This window comes from Eptesicus fuscus, chromosome 21, assembly GCF_027574615.1.
Source record: "Eptesicus fuscus isolate TK198812 chromosome 21, DD_ASM_mEF_20220401, whole genome shotgun sequence".
Classification (NCBI taxonomy): Eukaryota; Metazoa; Chordata; class Mammalia; order Chiroptera; family Vespertilionidae; genus Eptesicus; species Eptesicus fuscus.
Genome location: NC_072493.1, coordinates 2,474,676 through 2,499,895, shown reverse-complemented (window position 1 = coordinate 2,499,895; position 25,220 = coordinate 2,474,676). Strand labels below are relative to the sequence as shown.

The 25,220-nt window shown below is 53.3% G+C and overlaps 1 protein-coding gene and 1 long non-coding RNA gene across 3 annotated transcripts in view; both read left to right on the top strand.

Moving 5' to 3' along the window:
* Positions 1 to 25,220, top strand: part of FTO (FTO alpha-ketoglutarate dependent dioxygenase) — a 297,600-nt gene that overhangs the window by 230,227 nt on the left and 42,153 nt on the right. The window lies entirely within an intron of this gene.
* On the top strand, positions 19,966 to 24,949 carry LOC114226721 (uncharacterized). The gene is made up of 3 exons (XR_003612817.2): positions 19,966 to 20,030; positions 21,845 to 22,019; positions 24,559 to 24,949. It is a non-coding gene; the product is annotated as an uncharacterized LOC114226721 (long non-coding RNA).

The following is a 25,220-nucleotide window of genomic DNA, read 5'->3' as shown; positions in this document are numbered from 1 at the left end:
ATCCCCCAAGGGCTCCCAGACTGTGAGAGGGTGCAGGCCGGGCTATGGACCCCTTTCCCCCCCCCCTGCACGAATTTTGTGCACTGGGCCTCTAGTGAGTATATATCACTCTATGTATATATAGTCTTTGGATTAGTGTCTGTCACATGGGAAGCACTCAGTAAAGGTTAGCTGCTCTTAGTATTATTATCACTCAAATTTCATTTTCCACCTAATTTAATATCGCCTTCTAGTTAAGCTGCAGTTGTTAAAGGAAATGCAGTAGTCCATTGAAGCTCAGTAGTCAACAGACTCCATCATCTGCAACTCTGTCTCCATTCAGTGAAAAACGTAAATGTGGAAGGAGCCAGCAGGAGGAAGTTTGTAGGCATGAGTATTGTGTCTGTAAAGTAGAGGCATTGGAAGTGCTTTCTCTACAATTTTAATAGTAAAATAGCTCTTATTCCAGAACTTTCTAAATGGTCCTGAAGCCTTGGGGTTGTGATGGTTGTGGTCAGTGAGAACCCAGGTTCCAAGAGAAACCGGAACTCGTTTATTATCTCATGGGACAGTTTTGATGAGACGCCCATGCTACAGCCCTTTCGGAAGCAGGACGTCGGAGTGGTTGCCCTGAGTGACTGACCGCAGAGCCCCTGGTGGGACTCAGCCTGCAGCTGGGCGCTACCCGCCCCGGGCAGAGGCTGGTGAGGACTCTCCCCAGACCTCCTTCTAAACCGGGAAGGCGGATGTGTCCTAGCTCCCTTCCCATGGCGATTTCTTTGGTTGCAGGCAACAGAAACAAATGCTGGCTAACTTAAAGGAGGGGCGGGGACGCGGCAACAAAGTTTCTTTATTCCTTTCTCTTTCCTTTTTTTTTCGGGGGCGGGGCGGGGGGGGGGAAGGAAGGCTATGGGGCGGTTCACAGAACTTATGCAAGGGGACTCCCACTGGACAGAGATGACCACACGCGCGGCTCCCGGGACCCAGGCTGCAGCACAGCGCACACTCCCGGGGGCTGCTGTCGGAGGGAAGGAGCTCCACTCCATTCAGGCATCAAGGCCTGACGGGGCCCAGCCTGCACCTCCTGCCCGATTCCCGGCCAGCGGAGCCAGAGCACCTGAGGACAGTCCCACTAAGCCTTCATCCTCCCGGGGGTGGGCGGATTTCCCCTAAAGAAAATCGAAGCCCTGTTACTAGCAGCCGGGGAAACGGAGGCTGGGCAGCTGAAAAGTAACCGGGATCCCCCAGCGGCCACTGCCTGTGACATTAGTCCTAGAGATCAAGGTCACTCATTTTTCAGTCAATGTGACATTGAGGACTCCCCATCAGGCATGTAATTTGTAGGAGAAATGTCTCCTGTTTGGCTGCAAATATCATGGACCAGAAGGACAGTCACTTAAACCGCACAAGGATTTATATTTCCTTCCTGGGAAAGAAACCCGTGAAGAATAAGGCATCGCGGCTTTGTTCTTCTGCTCTGCCTCACATGGGCCTTGGCTTCTGTCTTACCTTCATGCTCGCCGCAGCCCCGATACCTCAACCACGTCACGGGTCGGAAGAAGGAAGAGAGGGTAGGAAGGCACATGTACTTGGCAGTGGAGTCACACACACACACCCTTTTTCTAAGAAACTCCCAGAAGGCCCGCCCAACAATCTCCACCTGGATTCCATCCTCCAAGACTTAATCGCGCTTCTCTGGAAAGGAAACCGAGCCCCGGCCCTTTGGCTCAGTGTTGAGAGCATTGGCCTGCAGACCAAGGGGCATGTACCTGGGTTGCAGGTTCAAGACCCGGCCCCCAGTTCGGGTGTGTGCGTGAGGCAACCAATCCATGTGTCTCTCTCACATCGATGTTTCGCTCTCTCTGTCTCTCTCCCCGTCCCTCCCGTCTACTCTCTCTAAAAATCAATGGACAAAAATATCCTTGGGTGAGGATAAAAAATGAATAAGTCATTAAGATAAGGGAAACTGAGAAACGTTTTTCAGCTGGGCACGTGGCCGCTCGCTCCCCACAAAGTCAGGATTCTGTACGGGAGGGAGAAGAGGAGGACGGATGGCACAGCCTCGGAGTCTGAAACAGACAGTCCTCAGTTCTGTGAGCCCGCCCTGGGGCCGGCCAGGGTCATGGACAGGAAGCCAGGCGAGCAGCAACGCAGCGTCTTCCCGGGTAGAGAGCGCAGCCGGTGGATCGGATGATGAAAGCTCTGGGTCATTCCATAAAGTCCCGCATTTTCCTCTCGCCCAGACACCGCGCAGTGTGTGGCAGAGGCCTGGGAGGACGTGGGCCGGGCCATTTTTCTTGCGCCTTTTTGCAATGCAACAGGACAATCGATAGGAATCTTCCCGGTAATCATCTATTGATTTCCCTCGAATATAACTCCATTGAAAGCACTTTTATCCCCAGGAGTAGAAACATTGGAAGCTATCAAAGGAGGAAGTCGGTTTCCCTGACCCCATCTGCAGTGCACAATTGATTAGCAGAGAAGGTAGTTATAAGAGACAGACAGACAGACAGACAGAGGGAGAAAAGTCACCCAAAGGTTAACTCTGGCTGAAGAAAAGCAGGATCGTAGGCCCTGAGGCTTTGGGTGAAATCATAAGGTTGGCGTAACATAATGGTACCGTCTAAAATGACACGGGGTTTCGGGGACTTGGCATCCTCTTACTGTGATCCCTTCCAATTCCCCCAAACCACCACAGCTGAATTTGGGGGGTTGGCAGCGCTGTGAATGGACAGACAGGCAGACTGCTGTGTTCAGGTTCGGGCTGATGGGCCAGCTTGATTAGGGGATGAGTTATATTCCATTTTCATTTTCCTGGGTCATTTAGTCACTAAGTGACTTAAAGGAAACCTTGAAGGTATGTCTTCGCTTCAGACAAAGCTCCAAGGACAAGAAAGGAAAATGTTTTTTTAAGGCTCATTTGTATGCCGTTTCTTAAGACAACAAAACAGCAAACTGCTCCTCCATCCGTCTTCCCCCTCCTCCTCCCTCCCATCCCTCACAATAACGACAGCAAACAGCCCACATCCTCAACAGCCCCAGAGGTTAGGTCCGCTGGCTATTCCTGTGCAGGCACAACTTCGTCCCAGAGAGAGGAGAGGAAGAGGTTGGGGGCAGCATTGAAGCCGGCCTGCGTGCTCCCTTCTGCGTCTGGCCCGAGTGTGCGGGCTGTCGCCAAAGTGGGGGGCAACGCGCCCCTCCTGGAAAGGCAGCAGGTGCCCCGAGGTCTCTTGTTTGCAGTATATTGTTCTCAGATATTTCTCTCCTCAAATGCCTCTTGTTTTGGGTCCAGGCTGGGTTCTCCCCCAACAGTCTCTTTATTAAATGAAAAGGTGCATATAGCCCTAGTCGGTTTGGCTCAGTGGATAGAGCATCGGCCTGGGGTCCCAGGTTCGATTCCGGTCAAGGGCACATATACCTGGTAGGGGCGCCTGCCGGAGGCAGCCAGTCAGTGTGTCTCCGCTTTCCCTCTCTCTCCCACTTTCCCTGAACATCAGTGGGAAGATACTCCCTGGTGCGGATTAACAAACAGCCACCAAACAGACAAAAGGTGCAGGAGCCGCACTCCCCTCTCAGCGTGCCGCCCTTGGTACTGCTGGGTTTACTAGCAACTTGGGGAGTTTGCGTTTTGTGTTTGGGGCCCAAGGCAAAGCAGCTGGTACTCCTCGTCCGATGAAGGAGCTTATCTGTGGGCCGCACCCTTGTGAGTTCAGCATCAATCAGTCGGCTTCCTAATCAAGGCTGGAGATGGATGTTTTGATAGAGCGACCAGATTTGTCTAATCTGTCATCTGCCACCTCGGGCGGGCGGGCGGGGCTCGGGCCGGGCAGCCTCAGAGCCCCTCGGCTGGGCACATCCGTTGGGTAGCATCGCTGCTGGCAGCGTGGGACCCAGGCATCCATCTAATTAGGTTCTGTTTCTCACACCTCCCCCCACCCACCCTCCCCTCCCGACTGTTCCTAGAATACATTGGGTGGAGTCGGCTCTGTGAACCCCCTCAGGAAATCAACAGATCTGGGGACAGGGTATGCCCAGCCCAGTGAGGATCTCCAGGGCGAGGATGGTGTCACTTGCAGATGGCGGCTGGAGAAAGAGAAACACACATGGTCTGTTTTCAGACGTCACTGGTCATGACTCGTGTGCCACACACCGCCAGGGTCTGTCCCCACTTGATGGAGTGGCGTGTTCCTGGTACCGGATCTGACCTTGATCTTTCGCTCCCCAGGTCCCTTTCCCGGGTGGAGAATGAATGACTGAATGACGGTCCCAGAACCGCAGGATAAACTCGAGACCCACCAGCAGCCCCGGGCCCAGCCCTCCTGGGGTGACCTGTCCCTGTGTCTAGGTAACAGCAGTGGGCGAGGCGTTGGTGACCCCGTGAACTTGTCCAGGACTTACCTGGTGCAGCCCAGGCTGTCCATTGTCCTTAAGGCAAGAACGTAGCCCTGTCAGTCATATGTATCACCTCCGCCTACTTGTGTGAGGACAGAGTTCAGGCCTTCAAGAGCGGCCACTTCATTTTCCAGTCCTCCTGCCTTTCTCAAGTGGAAAGTCTCTTCCAGGTTCCCTGCTCCTTCCGGCCCACCCCCTCACCCTCCTTCCCCCAAGGCTCCCTCTGTGTTCATCTCGCTGCTGATGAAGCCGAGGCTGACACACAGGGCCGTCCCGTTCATTGGAAGATGAATGGAGGTTCTAGAATTCTCTCTACACAGCATGACATTAACGTAGATGAAGGGTTACCAGAAATGCTGAGGCTATGTCAGATTCGTGGTGGTGGTGTTTTTATTCTTGTTCTGCCTACCAGTTATGAGAAAGAAATGTTGCCATTGCACTGCTTAGTCGTAATAGACAGTGTTGACTTGTGTTGTGTTGGTGGAAGAACGGCATAATAGAGACCTTTGTGGGTGTGCGGGGAAGGCTTCTGAGTGGGAGGGTATGCGTGCTGCCTCTCCATCGTTTCCGGTGGATAGCTAATGAAATTCTGTCCCCATTGTGGCCCCCTCCCCCACATCCAGTGTGAACCCCATCAGGCCTTTATAGTCAAAACCAGAGCAACTGCCCAGCTGCAGTGGCTCAGTGGTTGAGCTTCGTTCGACCTATGAACCAGAAGGTCAGGGTTCGATTCCCCGGTCAGGGCGCATGCCTGGTTGCGGGCTTGATCCCTGATCATGCAGGAGGCAGCCGATCCACGATTTGCTCTCATAATTGATGTCTCTCTCTCCCTCCCTCCCTCCCTCCCTTTCTCTCTGAAATCAACAAAAATATATTTAAAAAAAAAACAAAACAAAAAGCTCTGAGCAACCGATTCTGACCTTTGCAAGATTATGTTTGGTGCATCAGCAATCCCAAGAAGTCTAAGACGTAGCCCCTGCCCCCAGAGAGTGTACCATCTGTTTTGGGAAGATAAGACATTAAAACAGGAAAAGTAAAACAGTAATAAAGAATTTAAATAACAGTCAAGACAATGCGAGGAAAGACATGTCCCATGACAATACATGACCTCAGAAACATTTAAAGATTTCTTTCAGAAGAAAAATGTTCTTAGACCCTCAGTAGTAGAGTCTCATAGATACCAGTTGTGACTCCCCAAAATATTAATAAACTAGAGGCCCGATGCATGAAGATTCATGCAAGAATGGGCTTTCCTACCCCTGGCTGCTGGCACAGCCTTTGCTATGGCCTGGAGCCGCCTTTCTGCGCAACGCCTGCGTCCCGCCCCCGGCTGCTCTGTGGCTGTGTATGCAAATCAACCTGCCATCTTTGTTGGGTTAATTTGCATACTCACTCTGGATTGGCTGGTGGGTGTCGTGAAGGTACAGTCAATTTGCATCTTTCTCTTTTATTAGTGTAGATGGAAGTCATTTTCTATAAAAATGCTTTTTGACGTTGAGTTTCAGTGCAAAAGAGGAATCTGATTTATGTAACTGATACAATTATTCTTTTAGATTATCATTGAGATGAAGGCGTACAATCTAAAAGTTTTCATAAAACTTGTGGACTTCTAAAAAGGCCAGTGGTCCCCAAAGACCCAGCTTGTCACTTCAGGAGTAAGTTTCAAGTTCACACAGTGAGTTCCTTCCAAGCCGCATAGGTAAGATTTTATGGAAACGAATCTGGAGTTGGGTAAGAAGTAGACACATGGGCCTGGCCAGTGGTCTCAGTGGTTGAGCATCAACCCATGCACCAGGAAGTCACACGTTCGATTCCCAGTCCAAGCACATGCCCGGGGCCATGCAGGAGGCAGCCATTCCATATTGATATTTCTCTGTCATCAATGTTTCCATCTCTCCCTTTCTCTCTCTCTAAAATCAATAAAAATATTTTTTAAAAAGTAGACGGATGGGAAGAGGTCATGCCGTTGTTAGAGTTCACTGTGCGGATGGGAATAAGATGGAATAGACCAGGGCCAGTGGGTTAGGCTATCTGGCTGAGACAGAAAGTTCAAGAAGCTTAGACCAATTATGTGTGAGGCACTCAAAGGTGGCTGGGCTCTGGGAAGCTTTGGAAGGCCTACAAGGCCCCAGGCGACAGGATGCTGGGATATTTTTGGGGAGGGTAGCCTGGTGGCAGGGTGTGCACTGGATTTGGGTTGCTTTGCTTGAAGGAGGGAATTTGGAGGAAAGCCGTGTTCTGGAATGAGCCGGCGTGGCCCTGCGCCAGGCAGAGCAGTGAGGACAGGAGGGAGGTGTGAGTTTCAGAGGCCTTCTCGTCTGAGAGAACCTCGCAGCCCATTGCTGCTGGGGATGAAGAAGAGGAAGGAGGGAGGCAAGGGTGATGCTCTGATTTCAAACTTGGAAGCAAAGGGACATTTGGGGGAGGGGGTTGTGTGCTCCGGTGCTCTTTGGGATGCAGGGAGGTTTGAGATGACAACCCGTGTAGGTAGCTGTGGGTAAGACCTACAGGGCAGGGAGGCGGAGCCTTGCCCTTGTCCCGGGGGTGACAACTGTGAACCACTTCCACCAAGGATTCATCTCGGCGCCCACTCAGTGACCTCAGCTGTATGCATACGTCAAGTACAAAGCCAGTTAGAGAAAGATGCCCACATTTTTTTAGCGACTTTGATATCTTGTGGTGTGTTACTCATCTTCTTGGCTGTCTGCGTGCAGGGCTGGCCGTGAAGGGCTCGCTCCTCCACGCCCTCGCCAGCTGACGGCCAGATTCCTTCCTTGCTCCTATTTAGGTTAAAAGGTTTCCAGATCACCTTGGCGCTCAGAAACTGGCACATTGCCAAGAGCCAGTCCGTCCCAGACTGTCTTTGTTTTACCCGGTTAAAGAGATACTTATGTCTGAGGAGCTAGGGTTTCTCCCCGGTGAGATGACAAAGTCTGTGTCATCTTCAGCCAGTTTATGAAGCTGAGACTGCAAATCTGGGAAGTCTCTGGGGCAACACCCTCAAGTTTGAAGAGGGAGGAGAAATGGAGCGGAATACCCTGTACCTTTTAAAAATATATAGATGTTTTTATTGATTTGAGGGAGAAAGGAGAGGGATGGAGAGAAACATCTGTCAGCCGACTCCTGCATGTCCCCTCCTGGGGATGGAGCCTGCAACCCTGGGATTGTGCCCTGACTGGAAATCGAACTGTCACCTCCTGGTTCACGGGTCAACACTCAACCACTGAACCACCCCGGCCGGGCTTGAATGCATTTTTAATAAGCTGGTGTCCATAGCGAAGTATATGAGGTTACCAGCCCCCCTGGGCCCTGTGTGTTGAAGGGAACGAAGCACATTGAGTCACGAGCAAAATGTAATTGGGAGCGCAAATCCCTTCCAAAATAATGGTCCGTACATAGAATCTGGCATGTTCCCTTTGGATCTCATTTTCTGGGGTTCCTGTAACCATCTAGTTCAGAAAATGCAGAGTCGATTCCAAGTATTTTTCTCCTTGTGGTTTGAAAGAATTCTGGTCCCAAAATGACTAATGTTCAGCAGGATCAGATTTGTCAATGTTGTTATTTTTGCTGTAAAACAGATATTCTCTTTAGTCAAATCCTCTGCTTTGATTTGAATGTGCTCCTTAATACAAACTTGCAAGATAAGGAGCCGGAGCGGTACTTGATAGGTATCCACAACAAGGTGTCACCATGGAAATGTCAGGTGAGGTTTCCAGGACCACAGAGCTGCTCACATCCAGCAGTGGGGTGAGACCCCCTCGAAGGCCTCTCCTTCATTTCCATGGGGTCCCCGAGTTTCTGGCTCCCAAGTCTGGCTCCTGGAAACACGAGGGGGGTCTCAGATGACTGCAGAGTCTTCACTAGACGTCCTGTAACTAGATCTGAATGTGACTTTTCAGAAGTCTCTTTGCCAGATGCCTCTAGAACAGCCCTGGGAGAAGAGGGTCTTTAAGGTACTTTGAGTGGAGAAGGGTGAAGAGGTCTAAACCATAACCCTAAATCCCCATGTTGGGGGAGCCCATCGACATGCGGGCTTTTAGGGCTCCCCGGGAGCCATGTGGTTTGTCAGGCGAGGCCACTGGAGAACACTCAGTCGTGGGTGATTATCCTTGTGTGTTGCAAGGCCTCTCTGGGGTCTTTGACAAAGCAGCTTCCTGCCACTTACGGGAAACCTTGGGAATTTTTTTTCTTTTTTTTTAGGTTTGTGTTCTGAAATTCACTAACTGGAATTTTCAGAGGCTTTTGGATCTTGCCCTCACTTTTTTCTTCCTGAAATCAAACCTCGCCCAACTGGCATGGCTCAGTGGTTGAGCATCGACCTGTGAAACAGGAGATCATAGGAGATTCCCTGTCAGGGCACATGCCCAGGTTGCAGGCTCTATCCTCAGGATGGGGCATGTAGGAGGCAGCCGATCAATGATTCTCTCTCATCATTGATGTTTTTTTATCTCTTTCTCCCTCTCCCTTCCTCTCTGAAATCAATAAAAATATATATTTTTTAAAAATCAAACCTCAATTATACATAGATCCTTGGGTGTTGGGAGTTTGTTGAGTTCCTTTCTGATGTCTTTGTTGTTGAGGATGGGATGTTGTTATTGTTGGCGGTGGTGGCGGTGATGGAGATGGTGTCATGAGCAAACACATCAGGGGCTGCAGAGCTTTAATTTACAAACATAACGGAGATCCCACCATCTCATATGGAACCAATTTCTCCTCGCCTCCTTCCCCCGAGGAGCAGAGGAAATATCTCAGGTCTATGCTTAAATACCTGATAGATTCCACCTTCAGATAGGTCGGTGGATTGAGGCAAAGCACCAAAAACAAAACAGAGAACAGCTCATGTTTTCAGCTGTCTGTCCTCGATGAGGGTTCGCGTTGCCCCTCAGTATTCTGAATTTACCGGATTAGTCCTAATCTAATATTTGGCTCTTGAATATTTTAAAACATTTTTTCCGGACCGAGTTCCCAGCGTCCACGGGGCCTATCTCTGTTACCATCTCTGCATGCATAAGAGGGCCTTCATTTGGGCTGGACTAAGGGGGAACGACCCAAAGACCGGACCCCATTTCTTGGGGCCGGGAATCCAGGGCCTTGGAATTGAGGGCAAAGAGGACTCCCTGGGTCATAACCATAGATCAGAGGGTCAGAAACGAAATCGCTCGGCCTCTTTTTGCTCAGAACTCCAAGCTCGTCCGGAAGTGAGTTCACTTCTGAACACACTGGAGTTTCCTGTGAGCTCTGGCTCCTTCTCCTGGTTTCCCACACAAACAGAAGTCCACCCAAAGGCTCAGAAGCAGGAATCCATGGATTGAGTTCTAGCTCAGCCAGGACATTTCTGTGTGCATTTGGGTTTTTACAAGCTCATTGCCTCAGTTTGTCTTCCAAAGATGGAGCTAGTAATACTGCTTTGTCTCTATCTTATAAAATTACCGAGAGCCCAGCCCATAGGGCTCAGTGGGTGAGCGTCAATCTATGAACCAGGAGGTCATGGTTCGAATCCGGTCAGGGAACATGCCTGGGTTGCAGGCTTAATCCCCATTAGGGGGTGTGGGGGAGACAGCCAATCAATGATTCTCATTATTGATGTTTCTCTCTCCCTCTCCCTTCCTCTCTGAAATCAATAAAAATATATCAAAAATTTTATTCAAAAATTTACCAAGAGGTATAGACATGTAGTAATACAGAGGACCCGAATGGAGACTGCTACCTGTGAGTCCTTTTGGCTGTGTGAGATGCACCAGTGAAATTAGGGGCATGATCGTTTTGGGAGCAGCTCTCACTGCACTGAGTACTGAGCAGACAGTGGAAACCTAGAGAGACATGGCCCTGCCCTCAAGGTAGTGTGTTGATGAGACTCACTCCGCTGCATATATCTGAGCACTTAGTCTATTAGATGCCATCAGGAGCTACACAGACGAACCTGAAGTGCAGGCATCAGTGGATTTATCCTACTCCTACTCTCTCCAGAGATTTTTAACATTTCTCTAGTCACTTACGGGACTCTCACTTCTGTAGGAATTTGTTTCCTATATTGGGTTCAAATCCGCCTGTTCTAATTTCAACTTTCTTCTTCTGGCCCTGGCCAGTCCTCGGTGGCCGGACTGCCATCGGCACCTGCGTTGGAGGTGGCCGTGTGGCTGAGCCGATGAGGCCAGCCTTGGCCACAGCAGCACGTGGCTGCCCCAGTCTGCAGCTGCATTTAGCAGGGGTCCGTCTGAACCTCTGCAAACTTCGGTTCAAATCAGAGTTCAGGCGGAGTGACGGGTTGAGTGAACTGCTTTAACACTAACAGTGAAAAAAACTGACTTTAAAATAATCCTTTTAGGCACACAGGAAGGGTGGTTTGACCTTTTATTAATATTCTTTTCTTTCCAATGATCCTGGTTTTAAGTCCATATGCCTTTGAATTTGGTTAATTCCAATAGGATCATAAAGAGGGGTTCCATTGGTAGCTTTGAAATCCAAATGGGATGACGAAAAAAATCACTTATATGGTAAAAATCCCAGTTATCCTCACCGGATTAAAGACTTCCTACCGGTTTAAAGAACAATGTCACACACGGATTATTTGAAACCAATTGTAGATGCATCTAAGCACATAAAAAAAGCTATCCTGAACTTTTAATATTCCCAAGTTCTCTTGGAGCTTAGATTCCAATGGGAGAGACCCCTGTCAAATAAATACATAATAAATAGGATCATTTCCGGTAGCAAACTAGGAAATGGGGGTAGCGGGGTGGGTAATACTGGGTAGAGAGGTCAGAGGTCACTTCTCTGGGCCGTGACATTGGAGCTGAGATCTGAAGGACAAGGAGGCCGCCACGCCAAGAGGTGGAGTGAGTGAGTGACCCAGGCAGAGGGGCCGGAGTGCCAAGTCCCAGTGGAGGGTGCGGGCTTGCTGTCTTCGGTGAACAGGAAGACGGGGGAGCAACGTTCAGGGGGAGCGGCAGCACCTAGGAATAGCAGAAAGAAAGGCGGGGCCACAGGAAGCAATGTGGATTTTATCTGAAGTACAGAAAGCACGTTAGAAAGGTCAACACTGACGTTTCCGCGCCACCCGCCAAGGGGCAGTGTGCCTAAGACGTGTGCTTCATTTCAATGGAGGGAGCACGCCTGCGGGTCCCCTCTTCGATGTTGAGTTGTACAGGATTGGGAAAATGAAATAATAGTTACAGAAGTGCTTTGGACATGTTAAAGCACCCGTAAACTTAATTTGGGAATATTGTTATGGGAGCGTTTGCATATTGAAGGGAATTACTACTTGACTGTAGAAGCAGCACGGGAAACTGGAAGCAGATTCTCCCTCCTGGACCCGCCTGGCAGTTCGTGAGCCCTGCCTGGCGGACTCCATCACCGTTCCCACAGCGCACGGAGGTCTAAGGGAGGAGGAGGCCCCCTGCCCGTAGACCCAGGGACCCTGGGAGAGGAGCCCCGTCGGGCGCCCTGCTCTCCAAGGAGCCCACGCGGGGCAGAGGCAGGGCTGTGCGGAGGCTGCGATTCCAGGATGCCGCCTCCTCGGAGGCCACGCCAGCTAAGTGGAAATTATGAAACTATCCGGGGCAGGCGGCTAATAAATACGAAGTGACAGGCATCACCTACTCGGGGATCATTGCGCGCCCCGCCTCCCCAGCGAGACACTCGGCAAAGGTGGAGGGCGTCCAGCTGTCCCCGGCAATGTGCTGCCCGGTGCGCAGAGGACCCGGCAGGCCACCTGCTCCGCTGGGAGGACAAACCAGAGGACCCAGGCCCCGGTGACTGGTCCCGGTGACGCAGGGGCGGGGACGTCCCTGAGCTCCTTGGTGACCTCTGCTTTCCAAAGTCGCGTGGCTCTGACCTCCGGAGAGATGAAGGAGTCACATTCCAGTGTGCTCACCTGCAGCAGGAATAGGAAGTGGGAGCCGCGTTTCCCAGATCACCGGGCCGTTGGCTGTTCTCTGGGCGTGGCCTCCTCCCCAGAAGACTCCTGCAGGGGTGCTGTAACCAACCATGCGCTCGGGGGAGTCACAAGCCTTCCTGCCCTGGCCGGTTTGGCTCAGTGGATAGAGCATCGGCCTGTGGACTGAAGGGTCCCAGGTTCGATTCTGGTCAAGGGCGCATGCCTGGGTTTCGGGCTGGGTCCCTGGTGGGGGGCGTGCAGGAGGCAGCCGATCAGTGACTCTCATCATTAATGTTTCTATCTCTCTCTCTCCCTCTCCCTTCCTCTCTGAAAGCAATAAAAAAAAATAAACATATTTTTAAAAAAGCCATCCTGATATCTTTTTTTAAAATACTGATTTCAGAGAGGAAGGGAAAGGGAGAGAGAGAAACATCAGTATGAGAGAGAATCATTGATCGGCTGCCTCCTGCACGCCCCACTCTGGGGATCGAGCCCGCAACCCAGGCATGTGCCCTGACTGGGAATCGCACCGTGTTTTATAGGCACTCAACCACTGAGCCACACGGGCGGGGCCATCCTGATATCTTCTTACTGAGCAATTCCACCAATGCTGCCTGAGCCATAAGTGTGGCACCAATTCAGTGAGCCAAAAAAAAAAAAGAGCGAGACTTGCATCTAGTTGGCACTTCTGTTCTTATTAGGATCAGAAGGAGCCACTGGATGAGGCGCATTTCAGGGAAAAAGAAGGAAGCATATGTTCCTTATTGTTTGGGGTGAACGTGTTTATGAGAAGAGGGGACGCCACGTCATTAATAACTCTGGCACACCACCCCGCTTCTGGCCGGCCTGATGGATTAAACACGAGCCCTCGCCTCCTCCCGGCAGCCCTGGCGCTCGCCCGCCTGATATGTATTCCACGCGCAGGTGAGCCTCGGAGTTGACATCTTCTTCTAAAAATTGTTTGGCTGCAATAAATAGAAAACTTTCACCGCTGATGTAAAGCATTGGTGGTTGGCATCATTTCCTACCCCTTTTAATTATTCCTGACACTGTGGAGAAACATCTAATATAAATCTCTAATGCTCGCTGATGACAAACTACACGGTTGAAGGACCATGTAATTTCTCCACAATTAATTAAAGTGCATGGAGATTGTTTTTTTCCTTCTCTCTCTCTTTCTCCCCCCTCCTGTCCGCACTCCCCCCCACCCCCTCAGCAGCCAGATGCCACTGACTGGCTCAAATAACACTGCTGTCAACTGTAAAAAATTAAGGCCCCAACCGTAAGAAAGGTACTTCGATAAAGAAACCAGATGCCGGCTGATTTGCGATGCCCGCGTGCATCCCGATGTAAGCCAGCATTGTTCAACATCTGTAGTCCCACAGCCTTAATCACCACTTAACTCGGCGAGTCTGTCAGCGGTTTATTTGCACGCGTCTCGTCACTTTTGTAAATCTTTTTATTAAATAATTGAATGGTGCCAATCAGCAAAGGGAAGAGAGACCCTGGAAGAGCTTGTATGAGGAGGAGGAGGAGGAGGAGGAGAAGGAGGAGGGGGAAGAGGAGGAGAAAGAGGAGGGGGAGGGGGGAGGAGGAGGAGGAGAAAGAGGAGGGGGAGGGGGGAGGAGGAGGAGGAGGAGGAGAAAGAGGAGGAGGGGGAGGGGAGGGGGGAGGAGGAGGAGGAGGAGGAGGAGGGGGAGGGGAGGGGGGGAGGAGGAGGAGGAGGAGGAGGAGGAGGAGTCGGCCGCACGGGTGTTTATGGACACGTGCGTGTGGTCACTGAGGAAAAAAAGCACACGCTGCTGCCATTTCAGGCCGATCTACCACCTGGAATTGATGAACAGCAAATTAATTTTCATTTTCAATTAGGAATACAGTTAAATCCACAGTGGTGTGTGTATGTGAGGGGGTGTAATGTTTACATATAGCCCGGTGGTGGGAGGGCTTGGGGAAACAGCAGCTGAAATGAAATACACGTCTTTGTATCTTTGCATTTAATTCATTCGAGTGTTGAGGGGGTGGCTGGGGCCAGTGGGGGCAGCGGCTACCTTTTACCTCCCCTGGGGCAGAATTTTAGGAAAAGGGAAGAGGCAGGGCGGGTGGGGGTAGAAACCGCAGGATGCCCGTGGTCAGGGCCCTGCCCGTGACGGTGCCCGCTCGGCCCAGGATCGCGCCCTGCACCGGAGAGCAGCGTTTTCCCGAAGAGCCTGACGTGGGGAAGAGGCGTTTGGCCTGGCCTCCGGCCTCCAGCTCGCCGGTTCTTGGTTCTCGGCGTCAGAGCGGTACCTGGCAGACACATGGATGCCCCTCCCCAGTCCGTCCGTCACCAGAGATACTGAGCGATTATGTGAGAACAATCCGGCCAGTGAATGCCTGTCACAGGATCCCAGCTCTTCCCACCGGGCCTTCTCTGCATTCAACTGCTGCCTTTTGTTGGCGTCACTGGGAGGGGGCCCGGGAGGCGGACAGGACCCTCCCCGCCGCCGCGAACAGTGGGCCCAGTGTGCTCCTCACGGGGTGGTACCGCGGGCAGCTTTGACCCGATTTTAAGGGAAATCAATTATTTGTCAGTTATAAGACCCAGCCATCCAGGTAGGAGACTCGGATGTTGGACGCCCAGCTCTCTGGTTTGGGGACAGACGGCAGTGTGTTGGCAAATGCGCAGCCGAGGTGTCCTCTCCATCCCCTTCCCCACCCCCCAGCCGTGTCTCCCAGGGCTCGCTGTAGACAGGCTGCGTGCTCCTGAGATCTCCTAACCGCCCTTCTCCCGTCTCCGGGGCGCGGCCTCGGAAAAGCAGAGCGGTGACAAAGGCTTTGTCACTCGAATCCCAGTGAAGAGAGCTGCGATGGAAGCTTACCTCCTCTCAGGCCCTCGGTTAGAGAGGAGAGGAGGCCCCGGGCCATGCAAACACTGCCCTGGGTGACGGATCACTCAAAGCCCAGCCACGGCCACGCGTCCCCGGCGCTCCGGTCCGTGTTTTACTTCACGCCACCCCCACCTTCCCTGTCCCAGCGCCAGGGCTTATGTTTCTTCCCTGCGCAGTATTTGTGCTTTAAAAGAAGATTTTATTACTTAGGCTGCAGTGGAATTTCCCTTTTTTTTTTTTCCCCTAACAGTTGGCATGGCCGCATCCTGAAACCGCGCTGGAGTTCACACGCTAAGATCAGTTTTTCTCCCTTTAACTAAAGCGATTCTTTATTTTTTTTTTCTAAAGAAAAAACAAGCAAACAAAAAACAAGCTTCGACAAATCAACAGGAGTATTCGCTTTCCGATTTATTTGCTCGAGAGACAACAAAAAAAATGTCGTCGGTGTCCATGGGAAGGGACAGAAACACCAGCACCGACAGGAGGAAAACACACCACGTGAGCGTTTCCGGCGGAAATCGTGCCACGAGCACCTGGCTATCCGGAGAGAGACGGCTTCAGTTCCCGGATTGCAGCACAGACTTGGGGCGTCTTTTTCCTCTTAAAAAACGAAGCATTATCCATACGTGGACAGTTTTCTGTGCCTTGGGTCCAACCAACCCTCCTGTCAGATGCGCAGAGTTTGCGCCGCCTCGGGCACTGGTGCAGGCTGGCAGCCTGGGCAGTGACCGTGGCATTTAGCAAATAGGTTCCCCAGCATAAAGCCAACTGGCAGGAGGCGGATCAATCTGGCTGTGGACTGGATAGCCGCACGGCCGCCGTTGCCCTGCCCGGATCCCAGGGTTACAAGTTTCTAAGGATGTGAGGCTGAGGCGGGGGCGGGTCACGCTGTCCCCGCTGGGCTGCGCTGGGCCAGGCTTCAAGGCTGATCCTCCCCCTCCCCCACTGGCACAGGTGACGGGCGGGCCTCTGGTCCTCAAATGGGCACGTCCTCCCGATGCGGTTGGTGACCGGGCCCTATGTTCTCCTCGCCCCTGGGCTCCTGAAGGCCCATTTCTGCGCTGGAATGTTCCGGGCCTTGGCCTACAGCTTACATCACTTTTGCACTTAAGAATGCCCGTGTGATCCCCAAAGCAGTCCTCGTTTTTAAAGCACTCGACAGATCGTGTCGCTACTTCATTTTCTTTAACACAGGGTTTTAAAATGATATTTTTAAAAGGCAGCGTCTTCCGTCTCCTGCACCCTTTGGCTGGAAAACAAAGAACGTCTCTTTTAAGAGGTGTTTTACCCTTTACGGCCGCCGAGAGAGGCCGCGGCTCCCTGACTCGGTATGTATGTGAGCGAGGTCCACATCAGAGGGTTTCAGAGACTGAACGTCCTGGAGCGAGATTGTCTGATAACATCTTTGAAGGCAAAAGAGCAAATGGAAACCTCAGAGGTTTGGGTGCCAAAAGGGAACCCTCCCTACACTTGTCAGCCACGGGAGCTTGCTCTCCTGAGAGCGTTGCACTCTCGCCAATCACAGCGTCCCGCCCCGACCAGGCCGAGGGCTGTGCGCGATGGATCGCTCCGTCCTCCGCTTCACGCTCACAGGCATGTAATATGTTCTGCATCGAGCCAGGCAATTGACGGAGACGCCAGGGCATTTAAGATCCGCGTCTCCTGGAAAGGAGACTCGTGTTCTTGCCAGGAATGGATGCTATTCCGTGCCCACCACTATCACACGTCTTGATTTTTCCCCCCCTTAATCCTGACTCTTAAAACAATAATATCAAACAACTCCACGGGGAAAAAAAGCAAGTTAAATATTTCCATATGAAGAGCTGATTAAATCTGTATGGTTTTCTTTTCAGTAAAAATGATATGGGATGAAACTCGGTGCAGCTGCTGGCTGGTTGGGGCCGGGCCTCCCGGGCCCTCTGAGCTCCTGACCCGACTCTGAGAGCAGTGCCCGGTGATCGCCCGCGGTGGCCCAGGGTCGGAGGTGCCCACTCCCAGGGCATCTGGACTGCAGCAGGCAGGCAGGTGCCAAGCACAAAGCCAGCGGTGCCCGGCTCAGGTCTTCGCCCGGCAATCGCTCAGTCCTCCCTGTCCATTCCTCCCCGGAGTCCCCAGAAAGCACCAGTCCCCGGTGGGCGTGCTGCACCCGTTAGAATTCTTTTAGTTGAAAATGGGAGAGAGCTTGGCTGAGCTCGGCTGGCATGGCTCAGTGGCCTATGAACCAGGAGGTCACGTTTCGATTCCCGGTCCGGGCACAGGCCCCGGTTGTGGGCTTGATCCCCAGTGTGGGGCGTGCAGGAGGCAGCCGATCCATGATTCTCTCTCCTCATTGATGTTTCCATCTCTCTCTCCCTCTTTTTTCCTCTCTGAAATCAATAAAAACACATTTAAAAATAAAAATAAATAAATAAAAGTGTTTTTTAAAAAGCGCTCGGCTGGGATGTGGGGGAGCACTGGGGAGGTGAGTCTGGCTCGCGGGTCTGCCAAGGCCCCGTCTCTGGCTCTGGTGCCGCACGATCCTGGTTCCCCGGAGGCGACCGCCACCCCGTCCTCTGCTCCCGTGCAGCTTCACACCCTGCGTGTGGGTCCCTCTCTCGGACTGTCCTCTCCTGGTCACAGGGTGGCTGCCAGCAGCTCTGTCCTTCTGTGCTCTCACCCCTGGGTCCTCCAGTCCCCAGCCCAGGGGCCTGGATTGTAGCTGAGGGGGCAGGGGGACGGGAAGGGGGGTGCAGGGCGAGAGGCGATGGGCTGGAAGCCCGGGCAGGAGGTTTCCTGGAGGGAACCCGGGATGAGGGTTACAGACGGAGCCGGTGACAAAAACCGGAATGCCCCTCACCAAGGGCGAAGGCCGTCCCACCCAAACAGAAAGGCAGGGAAGTGCGTGGGCCGCCTCGATCGGGAGACCTGAGTTTTGGGGGAACCACATTCATGGCTTCCGTCTTCATGCTCTTTAAAGTATGCGTGACAGGAGGAGAGGCCGCTGGGTTCTCGGTGGGGATGTGCGGCTCGACTTCCGATTTTCCCGGTGTCGGAGCCGGCGGGCGCCCTCCGCTGTGCCATCAGCAAACGTGAGGGAGAGGAAGCTGTCCTCCTGCTGCTTGTTAAAAAAATATGTTTTTATTGATTTTAGAGACAGAGGAAGGAAGAGGGAGAGAGAGAGAGAGAGAGAGGCGGGGAGAGGAACATTGATGTGAGAGAGACACAATTGGCTGCCTCCTGCATGTACCCCAAAACCTGTGTGTGTGCCCTGCCCAGTAGTCGAACCTGCAACTTTTTGGTGTACGAGACGATGCTCCAACCAACTGAGCCGCCCAGCCAGAGCCCATCCCGCTTAAAATCGCAGTCCCTCCCCCTTCCTCCCTCTCGGCAGAGAAGTTGCCAGAGTCGGGGACTCCTCCAGGCCTCAGCCAGCCTCGGCCCTTCCAGCCCCGCGTTCCTGGGCCTCTCCTTCGTTCCGAGAGGAGAGCACCTACCTTTAGTCTTTATTCTGGTCTTTCTCAGCACCGTCCCCTCGTTTCTCTCTCCCCGAAGTCCCATAGCTCCGTCTTGGTCGACCGTAACGTGTCCACAGACGTGCGCAGGTTTCCAGCCATCACCTCCTGCCGGGCTCCGCTCGCCGTCACCTGGGTCCTGTGGCCTTGCGCCCAGAAGCCCGGCGGCCCTCACCCCTGGTCCGGGTCGTTCCTCTCCCTGAGTGAGGTCCGCTCACTCCGGGCTCCCCGTGTAGATTCCCCGGCTGGGATGGTGGAGGTCCCCCCACGCGGGGACTTTGATTTTGGGATGGAGTGAAAGACGCGTTGGGCCCTGAGCATTCCTCAGGCTCCAGGGAAGTCTGGGTGCACCCAGGCTCGTCGGTCTGTGTTTGTCTAACTGAGTGCACTGTGGGCTCCCGAGAGCCCTCCCTGCCCAGCACCCCAGCACCCCACCGAGAACCGGTCTGCAGACGGAACATTTGCCCTCTGAGGATGTCCTTCTGATTAAAATTGTACATAGACAAACCAACAGGGCCATGTTTGAAATGTCCGTTTGTCCTTGTCACAGGCAACGTGAGTCAGCTCCGGCCACCTGGCGGCCAGGGTCTCCGTGGCACAAAGCCGCGTGCGGGGTTTCTCTGTCTCGCGGGGCTCCCGTCCCGTGTGCTCTAAGACGCTGTGGGGAGGGGGTGTGTGTGTGTGTTTTTCCTTGAACACTTTCTGCAGTTTCGTTATTTGTTGTCATTATCGAGTCCATTTTTCTCTAATGGACGTGATTAAGTCTATTTAGCACTGTGTAATGAGTTTTCTGCCTGGTTGCGTCTCAGCTAATAAAGAATTCCTTCGCGGCCCCTCCGACAGCTGCTCGGATCCCAGGGCCGCGCGGCCACGGGGGACCCTCCCGTGAACCGCCGGCATTAGAGAAATTAACTCCATTACACTCACCGTAAAATTGAGGCTGAAATTTGATTACCAGTCGATCCTCGATTCCAATAGAAACTAGAAATGGGGCGGTGCCGGCGGAGAGGGAGGTGAGCGCCCGGGTGACATGCCCGGCGCCACGTTCTCCGCGGTGCCCGCGTCCGGGTGTTTCCACCGTCCCTCCCACTTAGGTCCTGAGCAGGAGCGGAGGACGGCGCCAGGCGGGTGGGCACACGGCCACGCGATTCACTGGGCATGAGACTGGACGTCTTGTTGTCCATCAGGGTCCCTGTCTCCCCCGCACGGACAGACCTTTGGGTGTGCTTCTGGCCGCCACACTACTCACCATTGTCGCGTGCGGCCCGATTTGCCAGGCTAAAGTGCTGGGGACAATTAGTCATTGGTGGCTGACGGCTATGATGTAGGGTTGCTTAGCAACGGTCTCGGAATGAGGTCTCTGGAAGGGGTGATACAGGAAAAGACAAGCCCAGGAGGTGGACTAGGTCCCATTTCAGTGTGCCGGTGAGTCGGTCATGAAGGAAGAGTGTAAGGTATTTGTAATCACAGGGACGGCCGAGGGGAAAATTAGGGCTAAAGGTGAAGAAAGACGGGCCTCCTTCCCCTCTTGCTACGTAAAATAAGAGGACGTGGCCGATGGGCCAGCCCCAGGGATATCAGAGCTCCTTCTCTTGCTTTGACACTTGACGACGAAGCTGATGCAAGTGGGACTCAGGGAGCTTCTTTCCTCCAAACGCAGATGGAAATTCACGGCGGGGAGAGCTGGGGTGTCCGGCTCGATTCCGGAAATCGACGCCAAGGACAGCGTAGTATCTGTCTCATTGGACGCAGCTGGGTTCAGAGACTCCGCAGACTAAGCTAGCACCCCGGGACCCCATGATTTTGTGGACCGCGTTAGCCTCTGGAATGCCAGGGGAGCCACAGTGAGAGGAAACGCAGTCAGAGACCTGGATCCAGATACGGAGCCACGTTAAAGGGCCGCCTTCCCTGCGCCAGGAGCCGGGTCTGGGGGTCTGCAAGGGTCCCGGGAATCATTGCCCGGCATGGGGGCCACTCCGCAATCAGTGTGGAAACCCCAAGCTAAAGGGAGTTTGTGCCGGAATTAAAGCCGGGTGACGTGGCACGGACAGAGCCAAAATCCCCTCGGCCGAGGGGTTCGCTGGTTTACCGCCGGTCGGAATTCCAAATGCTGTCGACTGCGTTGCAATGCAGTAAAGACCCCCTAGAGAGGAAGACACCGGGGCTCGGATTGCAACACAAGAAAAACAGAAAGAGAAAAACTTCTCGTGCTGTTTATCACTTTAAGGTTTTTTTTTTTAATATATATTTTTATTGATTTCAGAGAGGAAGGGACAGGGAGAGAGAGATAGGAACATCAGTGATGAGAGAGAATCATGGATGGGCTGCCTCCTGCACGTCCCACACTGGGGATCCAGCCCGCCACCCAGGCATGTGCCATGACTGGGAATCAAACCGTGACCTCCTGGGTCATAGGTCCACGTTCAACCCCTGAGCCAGGCCAGCCGGGTGCATTGGTTGCATGCTTGTGAGAGACCCTGACCGGGGCACTCAACTCCTACATCCCTGAAACGGGAAGTAGCAGGAGGCAATCATGTTCACGGTGGTAAGCCCCTAGCTTTGGGTGGGGGTAATTTTCATGACACAGGGTAGGTAATGACCACCCTGGCCGTTGACCCCATGTGCCGCTGTGTCCACTTACTCATCCCCCAGCATTGGTTGGATGCCAACTCCGCCCGGCACTGCTGGGTGCGGGGGAACCGAGACAAACGAGGCGGTGCCATCCCTGCTCCCAGAGGCTTCCAGTCTAGGATCAGGGAGGGGTGTGTAAGCAGAGCACAGAAGTGCTATCCATGTACCTGCCGTGGGTACAGAACAGCCGAGCCAGAGTGGGGTCCTTGAAACCCCCAGAGCGGTCCCTTCTGCAGCCTCCTCTCATCCTGATGCACAGATACATCACAGCAAACCCTTTCCAAACGGTGCCCTCAGCTCAGCTCAGCTCAGCTCAGCTCCAGACACCTCTCGCCAGCGTGGCCCGGCACTGCTCCGCTCAGCATGGATTCATTCTGGGACTGGCCGGCCACGACCGGAGAGAGAAGATGGTCGAAGGGCTTGGCCCCGCGTCGGTCGGAGCGCCCCACGCTGAAGCCGACCACGCTTTTGAGTGGCTCTAAGTCTGCCATTTGTCCTTACCCCTGCCTGGTCTCTGTCACTAGCACCTCCTACCGAGGGGGTGTTTCCATTAGATTATTTAGAACAAAAAGCCATGCGCTTCATCACGATGCCTTGACTCTCAGCAGGGCGCACAAATGGTCTCAAGGCCGGACGCACAGGAAGTGACTCACGCGTTGGGCCATCTGATAGGACAGTTCCAGGGAATGCTGGGAAGACAGGCATCAGCCGATAAAGCCCTCATACGTAGACGGTCGGTCATACATCTCAGCGGAAGGATCACATCCCCGGAGGGACTCGGCGGTAAGGGCCCTTCTAACGCCGATTCGTTAGTGGCCCCATTCCAGGGCCTCATCCTCCGGCTGCACAGAGCTTGCCCCGCACACGATGGCGATGTGTGGCCCACTAAGGGCCTGTGGGTAAGGGACAGAGTTTAGAGGGGAAATTCCCTTGGCCATGAAAAAGCTGGGCCTGGGCCCTCCGCCCTCTAGGGGGCAGAACAGGGACCAGAAGGAACAGGACTAGGCAAGAGCCCCAATAATACTGTCCAGGTTTGGAGATGCCCCCAGGAAGGAAGAGAGGCTACACAATCGGCTGTCTCCTGTACCCGAGCTATGTGCCTTGACTGGAATCGAACCTGGGACCCTTCAGTCCGCAGGCCGACGCTCTATCCACTGAGCCCATATGGCCAGGGCGACACGTGCTGCTTCCATTGGCCGCGGGAAAGCAATACAGCGCCGCTACCACCGTCTGGCCGGTGTGACCCGTTTCAGTGGGAAAAGGGGGACAGTGCAGGACAGACGCGCGATTGTTGGCTTTCCCCGCCTCCCGTGCACGGACAGGGGCACTGGGTTGTGTCTAGGGCCTTCGGTTGCTTTTTTTTTTTTTAATCCTCTTCCCCTTTCAAAAAGAATGCCTCCTCTCCGTGGCGCGCGGTGTCTATGTTTGTGGCGGTGGTTGTTGTGTTAAATAGGAGACCTTGTGAAATGAGACTGCATAAAAGATGGACTTGTTTTATACGTGGGATATTGCCTGTCCTCCAGATCTATGTGTCTCGCTTATGGAATGAACCGCAGTCGGGGAGATAAACTAATATTTTGTATGAGCTCAGCCAGACACTACGGATGATAAAGATGTTTCATCTTCTTATGCATGCAGAAAATATGAAAAATCGTCATTTACACCGATGCGCTCCGTTCCGGGGTAACAATTGGGCCCCTCGATTGCCCTGGGCCACCGAGGCTGTGCGAAGGGAGCCGGATTTACCTTGCCGCCGCCGAGTGAAAAATGATCAGAATATGAGACTCATCTAGCCCGCGTTAAGGGGCCGTGGCATTTCCCGGCAATTTTACGCCATCTCAATATGAAAACAGAGCAATTCCGACTCCTATCAGGTTATGATAGGCAATTACAGTTGCATAATTCACCCCGTCGTCTCTTGGCGGGGCCTTTATTTTCCCTCCTGGTGACATCCCTGAGAAAGTGCTGATAAAAATGTCATCGATCATCCCAGCCCAGCCCACGTGAGGGGCTGATCCGCTCTGCCTTGCGGAGCCCAGATCCATCACCGGGTTTCTGACTCGGAGGGGTCACGGCACTCATAATTTCCCGTTGGATGTTGTCCTCCCCGGCCCTGACAAGGGGCGGTAAAAGCCCGGTCGCAGGCGGCGGCGCACACGCCCGCTCCGGCGGGGCTCGTCACCGGCAATAGCCGTGCGTGACTGCGGGTCCCCACTGTCGTCGGCCGTGGCCGAGGTAATTAGATCTGATGTCAACATTTCTTTATCACCTGCATCCTTTTTGTGCATCTGTGTGTCACGCTGTTATTTCCGGGTTTATTAGCACCCTCCGAGCAGCTCGCGATCTGTCAGCCCGCGTGCTGCTCGGTTGACAGTTGTAAAGTTAATCACGAGCACTAATGAGTGCCGGGCTTTCAGTGGACATGCCGTTTTGGACGTTTAAAACTGTAATTAGTTTTTGTTTTGTTTTGTTTTGTGTGTATGTGTGTGTGTGTGTATGTGTATGTGTTTTGTGTGTGTGTCGTGCTTCAGTGCAGAAAACAGTGCTTAAACACACATCTCCCTCCCATTCCATTTTGACAGTCTGTGTGCTGTCAACTTATCTTTTATTCAAAGGTGCCCAAAATTCAGTTCTGTTTATTTTCAAAATAGGCTGTCTTTCCACTGGAACTCCATGAATAATTTCTTTTGTTCCCGACTCCCATTCCCACTTGATCATGGGACCGTTTCCTAGGCCTTGAGACGTAAGGATAGGCATGGTGGGCAGATCAGAAAATGTGCTCATGAGCCAGCCTGTGTGGCTCAGTGGATAGAGCATCCGCCTGCAGGCTGAAGGGCCCTGGGTTCCATTCAGGTCAAGGGCACAGGCCCGGGTTGTGGGCTCCATCCCCAGTAGGGGGCGTGCAGGAGGCAGCCAATCAATGATCCTCTCTTACCATTGATGTTTCTATCTCTCTCCCTCTCCCTTCCTCTCTGAAATCAATAAAAATATATTTTTTTAAAAAGAGAAAAGAAAAGAAAATGTGCTCTTGGTAACTGTGGGCCTCCACCCCATCAGGAGACCGCAGATTTCCCCCTTAGAGCGCGCCTCTCCTCAACTCCGACTCTGGCTTGGGCAGGAAGACCCAGCGGGTGAAGAAGATTGGGTAACCCTGACAGAGTCGTGGACAGTTCCCGGGTGGCTGGCCTCAGCTCATCGTCAGAGCTAACATTTACATAGTGTTCCTTCTGGGCCGAGGACCACGGCCGCTCTCCCCACGGAGTCCCTCCTTGAACCCCTCCAGCAAAACTAAGAGGTCAATACCACCACCTCCATTTTACAGGTGGGGAAACTGAGGCCCAGGAAGGGCAACAGCGAAGGAGTTGTGCTGGGATCCGAATCCAGTGACTGCAGCGCCGAGCCCGGTCCATGTGACTGCCCCGCCGTAGCCCCGAAACATGCTTTGGAGAAAACGGAGCAGGCCCTGGGCGAGTGCTCTAGAAACACCAGCCAATAATCGCTTCCGAAATCTGAGGGGCTCGTCTGTATCTCACTGCAGGCGTCCGGGGACGCCAGCTGCAGGGTCACGGCCATCATCTGCGGCTGCGCTTCAGGGCGGTGTATCGGCCGCTCTGCTCCGGCTGCAGCGCACCACTCGCTCGCCGCTCCTCACACTCACTTTCTATTCATCCTTATCTGCCATTTCGCTAAGTGACGATCCCGCCCGGACAGAAATCATCGGCCAAAATGCTCTGGCTCGAAACCGCCCTGGCCCTGCGTTCGCGAGGTAACCGTTTCCCTCCCACGGAAGCACTGAGATGGATTGGCGTTGGACGGCCGCAGCCCCGGCCTGGCTCTCCGCTCACAGACTTCCACTTGCATTTATTCTTATTGCTGTTTAGAGGTTCAAGCGGGAGCTCCCGGAATCCCCCGAGGCGGGGCCCTCCCCAGCCTGGGTGGGGCGTGATGGCTCTCCGTTAGGTAAGGGGAGGACACACACAGAGA